At 37.5% G+C, this 9,711-nt stretch overlaps 1 long non-coding RNA gene across 1 annotated transcript; it reads left to right on the forward strand.

Moving 5' to 3' along the window:
• The first annotated feature begins 952 nt into the window (after positions 1-952).
• Positions 953-3,707, forward strand: LOC133735459 (uncharacterized). Its single transcript, XR_009859042.1, has 8 exons — positions 953-1,249; positions 1,647-1,705; positions 1,793-1,843; positions 2,022-2,097; positions 2,555-2,691; positions 2,787-2,831; positions 3,040-3,112; positions 3,461-3,707. It is a non-coding gene; the product is annotated as an uncharacterized LOC133735459 (long non-coding RNA).
• The last annotated feature ends 6,004 nt before the right edge of the window (positions 3,708-9,711 follow it).

The raw sequence follows: 9,711 nt of genomic DNA on the forward strand, positions 1-9,711 counted from the left end.
ACCAGTCGGTGGTGTATATCGTACTTCCACTCCAACGTGTGAAATGCTTCTGCAAGCCATCTTTTATATATAATCATGATCAGACATCTCTATGTATTTATGTAATTGAGGAAGCAGTGCACGTACGAGCTAATTAATGGAGTATATTAACAAAGACCTGGACAGTCCATGGATAGTAAGTACTCCAGTCCTGATTGGCTGAGCATGTCCTGTAGGGTCGGTGAACATAATACTAAAGTACCCAGCCTATGCTTAGATAAAAATACAAAATAAAAATAAATATGAATCATGCAAGGGCGAAGAGAGAGGGCGGGGCTGCAGTTGGGAAGAGAGAAATAGAATGAACAGACAAAAGAGTAACAGAGGAGGAAGGATTGTGAGAAAAGTGTAAAAAAAATTATGGATGTGTATTAAGAAAAGAACAATTCTTAGGTTTACTCCTAGGGTGAATGAACATATTCACCATCTCTTGCGATTAACGCATAATAACTTTATAATTTTTTAATACAACCATTCATTTAAGAGCAACTCCAACAACTTCCCCATAGTTTAATTTTTCTCTATTTTAGGGAAAAATGAGTCTATTTTGCTCCAACAGATTCCCTATAATTATCCCTATTTTAGAGAAAGTGAGGAAAGAGAAAATCAACACTACTAGAAATTTCCCCATTAGCACCTCTTTGTGTGCCACTAAAAATCTTCAGTGTCACAAATGAATAGTTTCACACTGTTATAAAACATCAGTGGGTTTTTTTTTTCCTCTCACTGATTATCAGTGGGTAATATGAACAGTACACGTAACATATTATTATTTTAATGACAATAGTGACCCTAACATATTTTTATTCCAAATATCATCAGTGTCAAAAACCGAAGAGGCTTTAACGTCGTCGTTTTGGCTATAAGTCAGGAACCCTAACGAGTAACGCGATATAAATAGTTTCTGATAGCCTCACTTTTCCCTTCGTTCGTCAGTTCCTCTTTCTCTCTCTTCCGCCTCTCTTCCTCCATCACACTCTCACACAGGCACATCGCACATAGATCGAACTCCGATATGACCAGATCAGACACCGATCAAGACACCAAATGGTTCTATATGGAAGTCGTCATCACCGGCGCTATCAACAAGTGATGGGTTCGTCAACACCGTCTTCTGGATCCAGACCATTCTCGGCCGAAGCTTAGGTCAGGTACAGGGCCGACGAGATCGGAAGAGTTCGGCATCCCCGATGAATATCTTCGGTCAAAGGTACTCTCTTTTTCTATTTATCAAATTATTTAAACTGTATATTTATCAAATATCTTCGGCTCTAAAGTTCCTTGGAATTTTTCTTTGGATGTCGGTCTTTTACTTGTGCTTGATCTGTATATTTGTGTTGTTAAGATGTTATTTAATTTCCTCTCTTGTTAAATTAAAATCTTTTAGGATGTTATTAAGATGTTTTAAGTGCCGGGTTCGAGGTAATTTAGATGAGCTAAAGCTTGATATGATTATCCATGAAGTTCTTGGTTCAAAAAAGGTTTTGGTATGGGTATTTCTGGGTTTGAACTCAGTGGATCTTCAATCTAGAGTTGGGATTTTTTATGTATGGGTATTTTTGGGTATGTTTTTCTTGGTTTATAATTAAGTTCTTATCTGTTTGCAGATCTTAAGATAATCGAACAGGTATTGAAGGCTGTCAACGTTCTGAATAGCAAGTGGAGGGTACTGTGTTGTTCATATTCACAAACAATTCAATGTTTATTTTTAAAATGTGGTAAAACACTGAAAATTTGACTTGTCGTTTTGCAGAAGCCAGATGAGTTGGTTTACATTGCTACCTATGATATTCTTTTCAGCCAGGTAATCTCTTTTTATTCAATTGCTACTAGGCTTGATTGTTGGAATCATGATTAGCTTTTCTTGTGTAGTTTTTCAGAATTCATGGAAGTTCATAATGTCTCATTTTTACCATGAAGCTTAAAATTTTAGTATATGAGCTGATAAGTATATTTCATTCTGATGCCAATTTATGTTGCAGAGATATCAAAACCTCAGTGTAATACTCTGAAAATTGATGACAATATGGCCTTTATTGGTTACAGAAACAATACAAGGTACTTCTAAACTTCTATTATTGAAAGACTTGCTGGAATGTTTTCGATGTTTTAGAGTACAAGAAGTAATGTTTTTGGCGGAGAGGCCATAAGCAAGAAGCTTTTGACACTACTACAATTATCCCCATTAGCACCCCTTTTTTAGTCCCAATTAATTTTAGTCAAATCCCTCTTCACCTTCCAAACTATCATCTTCTGAGATAATTAGATATGTACTGCACTTTGGAACTCTAACTTCTAACCTACTAAAGACCTTTTAGCAGATCAGTCTCTGTTTCTATGTGTTCTATGAACTTTTGTCTGTGATGTGTTGGATTGGTTTAGTTACCATTTTTATCACTGCTCTGTTTTGTCTAATGAATTGGGTTGATTATAAAACTGCTTGAAATTGTATTTCCTTGTAAGTGATAGTTTTTCTAGAGCATATATAGCTAACAACCATGTTTCCGATGTTTAGGAAAATGTGAAGACAAAAATTGTATTTAGGCCAAATGTTTCTATGGCGTTGTTCTTTCAATACAACACTGCTTTGGGGGCCACCTTACCAGGTTTTGGTAGATACCAACTTTTATCAATTTCTCTATCCAGAATAAGGTGAGTGTTTAGTGCTTATTGCTTCATGTATAAGCTACAGCTTGTTCAAGTTTTCTGTATTGGATAATATAATTGTTTTTGTTCACTTTCTGCAGTTGGAAAATGTGAAGAGAATTACAGACTGCCCCCATATGCAAAATGTGAGTCTCAAAGTTATTCACTTGTATTAATGTTTAGTGTTTCTTAGGAATTGGGTTCGAATGTTCAGTTTTATATATAACAAGAATGATTCACAGAAATTGGTTAACTTATGATAGTGACCAAAAGTTTTGATAGTTAATGCACGGTAATGTTCCATTTCTCTTGTTTATTTTTCTCTAATAGTTTATCTGTCTTTTAAATATACAGGTACTCCTGGTATCACAGATTATGTAATGGCAGAGCTTGAAAAGTTGGGTCAGAAATATCGTGTGGCTCTGAGGTATTTTCCTATGTTTTCTACAAATTGTTTTCATGACCAAAAGGGTTCAAAATTGGAAGTGTGTATGCAGATATGCACTGCTATCCCTCTTCAGTTTTTTATACCTCTTTTTTCTATAGTTATGTTTATTCGAATACTAAATTTCTGTAATATATGAGTGATATATTATATCCTTGTATGCTACATGTTCAGAACCAAAGAGACCTCTAGCTTTACTGTAATGTTTTTTATATGTTGAGATGTTGGTCTGTGTAATTGTCAAAATAAGAACTAACTACCTGATATATGTTGGTCTCTGTAATTGTCAAAATAAGAACCAACTACCTGATATAATGTGCTTATGTGCAGGTTGTCCGTATCAAAGGAGCTGCAGCTATGGGATGAAGAGTCTTGATGTTTGTATTTTGATGGGTGCATCTGTAAATTCCTAGTTAGTATATTTATTGTATGATACATTTTAAAATATAGTACAGGGTACAATACAAGAATGTAGAGGTGCCAATTGGCACCTTATTTTTTTTAATCCAACCTCATAAATTTGCCACTGATATCAGTGGCATTCCAAAGCCACTAATATCAGTGTGAATTTAGATTCTGACTTTGCATTGGATGAAGTTATGTCACTGTTGTTTTATCAGTGTGTATTGTCCCAATAGCACCTGCAATAGAGGGGACTGATTCTTCATTAGTGGTTGCATAGTGGCTAATGAGATTACCCACTCTTATCAGTGTGTATTGGGACAAAGGGGACTAATTCAGATCAGTGTGGAATGGGGAAATTTCTAGTAGTGCAAATTCCCTATATTTACAGCAATCTCTAAAATTTAAGGAATAATATGGAGATTTTAGAGATTGTTCTAAAATAGAGAATCTGTTGGAGTTGGAGAAGAAAAAGATGCTAAAGCTTTGACTTTTGCTTCCCTATTATACAGAAATTATAGGGAAGCTGTTGGAGTTGCTCTTATATAATGTAATACAAAGATTAGCTCTGTAAAAAATCAATCAAATTGAAGACCTTTTAGTTATTCATTTCTATGAAATACATGGACGGTTCATCATAGTAATAATAAGTGTTGTTAGAACCATCCATTTGTTTGATTCAATTACATAATTAAACGAATTCCGATTCGATTGATTTTTTACAGAGATGATCTTTAAAGGATAATTTAAGATATAGACCGTTGAATTATAAATTTATTAAGAAAAAATATGTTAATCGACAACGGGGGTGAATATGCTCGTTCACCCTAGGGGTGAACCTAAAAATTGTCCTTAAGAAAATAGGTGTGTGTATATATAATTTCTCTTTTGAAATTGGAAAAAAATAATTTGAAACTCAAATTATATCCCAAATTTTAATAAAAATATAATTTACTAATTTAAGATAGTTTGAATTACATCAATGTAGCCTGAATATGACTCTAGCCAAATACAGCATTCATGAGTCCAAGATATTACATCGATCAGTTGCATGTAAAGTAACACTTGGCTAAGTAGCGTGCAACCATGCATGGTTGGGCTTACTAGACAATTGGATAAGTAGTGAAGTAATCTTTAATTTCAAGAACCAATTTGCAATTATCAGAGGTAGGGCTAGGTTCGGTCCGGTACCGAAGCTTACGGGCCGATACCATGTACCGTATCAATTTATACTGGTATGCAAAAAATCATACCACTACCGGCCACAAAATCTGGTATATCGAGACGTCGGTATACCGATTTAATTGGTCGGTTCAGTATGGTTGGGCTTGTAACCGAGTTTGACATTGGGCCGCAAACCAGTCACCAGTACATCACCGATCCCTTCTTCTTCTTCTGTTTTCTCCTTTTGACAACTCTTCGACCCGCACGGTTATGGGTCTCTTCAGTCTCCATACCACACACAGTGATGGAAGAGTGTTGTGGTGAAGGAAGAAGCAACCTCAGATTTGCAACCTCAGCTAAAATCAAACAAAAGTTTCAAACTTCATTCATCTATAAAGCATGATTCTCCAAATTTCTAACAAAACCTCATCTGGGTGTTCACCAAATTTCACAACTAACAAAACCCAAGACGCAAAGAAATGAACGACCAAAACTTTACACAACACCAACTAAACCCAAAACCAGATTTTTCCTCCCAGTAAAGAAAATCAACATAAGCAAGAAAAGAAACTTGAAGTAAAAGAGAGATCCATGGCCGAGTTTGAATCAGATTCTGGGAAGACAGCAGAGTCTAAGAGAAACAGTTTATAGGTTGCTATTTTTCAAGAAGAAGAAGATAAGAAACAGAAGAGATGAAAAAGAAGAAGGAGGAAAAAAAGAGAGAGGAGACGGGGAAAGAAAGAAGAAAGAAGACAGAAGAAAGAGAAAAGAATAAAAAACTAAAAAGAAGAAGACCAGAAGAGAGACAGCAAAAGATAAAAAAAAGAAGAAAGAAGAAAGAGAAGAGAGAAGAAGTGTCCAGAAAGAAGAGAAGAATAAAATTTTAAAAAAATATGAGTATTATACATGAGTTCGGTATGGTACGGTATACCGTGTATATATGAAAATTAAAACCATTACCGTACCGTGTATGTGGAGTCGGTACGGTTGTACCGTACCAAGACTTCGGTTACCGACAGTGTCGGTTACGAACTTCTTTGGTTCGGCTCGGATTCGGTTGGTTGGTTTGTCTCTGTTGGTTTAATAAATGACAGTCAACCTCCACATGCTTTGTTCTATCATGCTGAACTGGATTATGTGCAATCTCAATGGCAGTTGTATTATCACAATGCAAATCCATAGGCCTTTTAAGTTTGTAACCCAGGTCTTTCAGGACATTACAGATCCATAACATTTCACAGACTCTATGTGCCATACCTCGAAATTCAGCTTCTGCACTTGATCTGGCAACGACTTTCTGCTTTTTGCTACGCCAAGTAACAAGGTTCCCTCCAACAAAAGTAAAGTACCTAGATGTAGAATGTCTGTCAGTTTTATCGCCAGCCCAATCTGCATCTGTATATCCAACAACTTCTAATTCATCTTTTTTCTCAAATAGTAACCCTTTACCTGGTGCCATCTTCAAGTACCTCAAAATACGAAAGACTGCATCCATATGCTCTTCACTAGGACAATGCATAAACTGGCTAACAACACTCACAACATAAGCAATATCTGGTCTAGTATGTGAAAGATAAATCAACCTTCCTACAAGACGTTGATACCTCCCTTTATCAGTTGGAACTTGATAAGGATAAATAGCAAGTCTGTGATTCATCTCAATGGGTGTCTCCATTGGTCTGCAGTCCAGCATCCCTATTTCAGCAAGTAAATCAAGGACATACTTCCTTTGTGAAAGCAAAATCTCATTCTTAGACCTTGCAACTTCAATACCCAGAAAATACTTCAGTTGTCCCAGATCCTTCATTTCAAACTCCTTTGACAGATACTTTTGCAATTCATTCATCTCTTTCGGATCATCCCCTGTAACAATCATGTCATCAACATACACAAATAAGAGCTGTAATTTTACCATCCTTGCGTTTGATAAACAAGGTATGGTCATAATTGCTCTATCTGTATCCAAAGGCTTTCATGGACTTTGAAAATCTTCCAAACCAAGCTCTTGGAGACTGCTTCAGGCCATACAAAGACTTCTTCAATTTACACACCTTGCCAACGTCACTTGGGTAATTCTTAACACCTGGGGGCAATCCATGTACACTTTATTCTCCAAATTCCCATTAAGAAACGCATTCTTCACATCAAACTGGTGCAAGGGCCAATCTTTGTTTGCTGCAAGTGAGATTAGAATCCGGACAGTATTAATCTTTGCCACAAGTGCAAAAGTCTCCTCATAATCAATCCCATAGCGTTGTGTATATCCTTTGGCAACCAACCTCGCCTTATATCTATTAATAGTTCCGTCTGCATTAAGCTTCACAGTAAATACCCAACGACACCCTACAGTCTTCTTTCCAACCGGCATAGGTACTAGCTCCCATGTTGCATTCTTTTGAACAGCTTCCAATTCTTCATTCATCGCCTTTGTCCATTTCGGATCCGTCAATGCATCCTGCACGTTACTAGGAATAGATACAATAGATAATTGATCAACAACAAGTGCATGTGACCCAGAAATCCTATGGTTAGACATAAAATTAGCTATAGGGTATTTAGTTTTGGCTTTGATATCTGGTTCATATTGTTTCTTAGGAATTCCCTTGGTAACCCTTTGTGATTTCCTAGGTTCGACACTTTCTAACCCAGAAGACTCATTAAAGTTTAGGGGTACTTGAGGTGGATCATTCTGACCGTGATCTTTAGTTGGTGATGCAGAAGGGGGAATATCTTGTGTGTGAGCTTCAGATACGTCTTGATTTTGATTCAAACTATCCAGAAAAGTTGTCTCTTCTGTCTCGGAACTCACAACGCTCTGTTCGGCAGTTGCATTTTCTGTCTCGGAATTCATAACGCTCTGTTCGGCAGTTGCATTTTCTGTTTCGGAATTCACAACACTCTGTTCGGCAGTTGCATTTTCTGTTTCGGAATTCACAATGCTCTGTTCGGCAACTGCATTTTCTGTTTCAGAATTTCTACCTTCAAATCGTTCCTCCAAATTTTCCAAGTCTTCAAAGGCATCAAAATCAATAATAGAACGAGGATTCCCTTCACAACCTCTCTCCCCCTGAAGGGAAGACTGAGAAGCTCCCCCCCTGAGTAATAAGGCTCGGATTCACGAAAAGCAACATTAAGAGAGACATGTATAGTGCCAGTAAGAGGATCATAACATTGATAACCCTTCTGGAAGTCAGCATAACCAACAAATATACACTTACGGGCACGGGGATCAAGCTTGCTGCGTTGAGGCTTGGGAATATGAACATAAGCTGTGCACCCAAACACCCGGGGCTCCAAATTAGGCATAGAAGGGATGGTCAAAAGTGTATGAAGCTTATGATGAGGATTTTGAAACTCAATCACCTATGAAGGAGTATGGTTGATAAGATATGCTGCTGATTTCACTGCTTCTCCCCAATAAGACTGAGGTACATTCATGCCAAACAAGAAAGCACGAACAACTTCCATCAACTGCCTGTTCTTCCGTTCTGCTAAACCATTCTGTTGAGGAGTATAAGAATTGGAGGTTTGATGACGAATTCCATGTGATCGACAAAACTCAATCATAGGGCCATTCACAAACTCTCCACTATTGTCAGACTGAAACACTCTGATGGATTGTTGATACTGAGTTGCCACCATTTTGTGAAATTCGGTAAACATTCCAAATACATCATTCTTATTCTTTAGTAATGACACCCATGTCATGCGAGTGCAATCATCAATAAACGTTACAAAATACCGAACTCCAGAAAGAGAAGGAATTTTCGTAGGACCCCAGACATCAGAGTGAATCTTCATAAAAGGAACAAGACTTTTATTAAGACTTGGTGAATATGAAATATGGTGACTCTTGGCCAGTTCACAAATGTCACAATGGAAATCCAAATCACTAACAACTGAAAACAAATGAGGTTGCAGCTTCTTAAGATAACTAAAGGATAGATGACCTAAACAGCGATGCCATAACCATACAGCTTCATTCGCATTCTCTACACCGTTGATTTGATTAGCTTGTCCCAAAAGATGCTTATGTTTCTTTCCAGTCTCTGTCAGATCCAGATAGTATAATTTCCCCCTTCTAACACCATAACCAAGAATTCGTCGATTCAGAATGTCCTGAAACACACAGAAAGACGAATAGAAGGTCACAATACATGCAATAGCTAAAATAATTTGACCAACAGACAAGAGATTATAAGCTAGTGATGGAACAACTAAGACAGATTCAAGGGTTAAGGTATCAGATAAAGCAATATAACCTTCTCCGGTGACCAGAGTTGGAGTACCATCAGCAGTAGAGACAATATCTTGAGGGGAACGTCTAAGGTTTTTCACAAGACTTGGGTCATTGGTCATATGGTCAGATGCACCTGTATCGATTATCCATGTACTATTAAAAGTAACCTTACCCTTCATACCTGACTGCGCTACATTAGCGGAGGCATTGTCTAGGTAAACTTCCTCTGTAGTAGCAACAGTGGCCTTGCCCAGATTCTTTCGCGGTTTCTTGGTGAAGTCCCACCAATCAGGGTAACCCATCACTTCATAGCACCGATCCTTGCTATGGCCTAATTCCCCGCAGATAATGCACCTTTTGTTTGCATATGGATTTGGTTTACCTAGAGGACGGCGTGGAGAAGGTCCTGAGAAGCCTGGAGGAGGACCCTGTTTGCGTTGAGCCATAACAGAAAATTCGGTAGTTTCCGAATGCCCCATAGCCTGTTTCTCTGATTGCACCATTGAGGAATTCAGGATTTTCGTAGGATTGGATTTTCTAGGGTTTCAAGATGGATATGAATGTTTTGGAAAAAAAGTTGTTTTTTTTTTCTTTTTCCGAAAAAAGGTAGGGTGATGGTGGTTTAAAATTCAGGATGATTTGATTTCAATGGTGGTGGTACGCAACGGTTTGTGGTGTTCTTTGGGATTCAGGATTCAAAGGATGCAGCGCAAGTTCAAAGGATTGAACCTGCTTTGATACCAAGCAGAAAAGAATACTTTAATTTAGGGTTATT

The sequence above is a fragment of the Rosa rugosa genome, chromosome 1 (genome assembly GCF_958449725.1).
Source record: "Rosa rugosa chromosome 1, drRosRugo1.1, whole genome shotgun sequence".
NCBI classification, from domain to species: domain Eukaryota; kingdom Viridiplantae; phylum Streptophyta; class Magnoliopsida; order Rosales; family Rosaceae; genus Rosa; species Rosa rugosa.